General features: G+C 42.6%; 1 protein-coding gene across 1 annotated transcript in view; it reads left to right on the forward strand.

The window, feature by feature from the left end:
- Positions 1 to 845, forward strand: part of LOC143277386 (sortilin-related receptor-like) — a 125,447-nt gene extending 124,602 nt beyond the window's left edge. The window contains exon 47 of the mRNA XM_076582169.1: positions 1 to 845. This exon is cut by the window's left edge and continues 4,142 nt beyond it. The gene's annotated coding sequence lies outside the window, so the exon portion shown is untranslated.
- The last annotated feature ends 240 nt before the right edge of the window (positions 846 to 1,085 follow it).

Here is a 1,085-nt window from a genome sequence, read left to right on the forward strand (position 1 = left end):
TTTTTCATCACACACTTTGACGGTCATGGTGGAAGGTTAGCTCTACCCCTGCTATTTTTTTTCATCACACACTTTGACGGTCATGGTGGAAGGTTAGCTCTGCCCCTGCTATTTTTTTTCATCACACACTTTGACAGTCACGGTGGAAGGTTAGCTCTTGCCCCTGCTATTTTTTTTTTCATCACACACTTTGACGGTCACGGTGGAAGGTATTGGATGATATTTTCAGCATTAATAACACTCCCTCCCCACCAATGTTTGCCTCATTTACACAAGTTACGATTGACATCAACTGACTGTTTAAAAAAAAAAATTTTGTTGTTGTTGTTTTTTTGGTTGAAAGCTTGAAAATATATGAAAGGATGATACTTCTTTTCAGTCCACAAACAAACATTAATGTGAACACAACACAGCCATATATTTTATGGTCCCCTAAACAGTGGCCACAACTGTTGATTGCTAGCAGTGAGAAGAGAAAATCTACAACACTTGTGTCAGACCGTCTTCTTTCCTCCCCCCCCAGCGTCATCCAGTGGTGGTGGTAATTTTAATAACGGGTCATTTTTTTAATAATAAAGTGTGTAATCTTGCAGGGTGACACTCAGTGCGCTGTGCACACGCCGCTCACACAGTTTATGTGCTAACACCAGAGACACACAAACACACACTCACTCACACACACACTCACTGACTCACACACACACACAGAGACTTGCTCACACACATACATGCACACATGCGAGCGCACACACACACAGACACTCGCACACTAAGAACATGCACGCACGCACTAGACAATCACAGACACACTCACACACACACACATACACACACAAATCCTGAAAGATAGCTAAGGGAATACTTGGCAAAAAAAAAAAAAAATTGTCTTGAGATTGATTTGAAATTCACTCAAGAGCTGGCGTGTTACACAGACAGGATGGCAGTGAACTCTTCTTCTTCTTCTTCTGCGTTCACTGATATGCACACGAGTGGGCTTTTACGTGTATGACTGTTTTTACCCTGCCATGTAGGCAGCCATACTCCGTTTTCAGGGGTGTGCATGCTGGGTATGTTCTTGTTGCCAT

This window comes from Babylonia areolata, chromosome 34 (assembly GCF_041734735.1).
Source record: "Babylonia areolata isolate BAREFJ2019XMU chromosome 34, ASM4173473v1, whole genome shotgun sequence".
Lineage (NCBI taxonomy): Eukaryota > Metazoa > Mollusca > Gastropoda > Neogastropoda > Buccinidae > Babylonia > Babylonia areolata.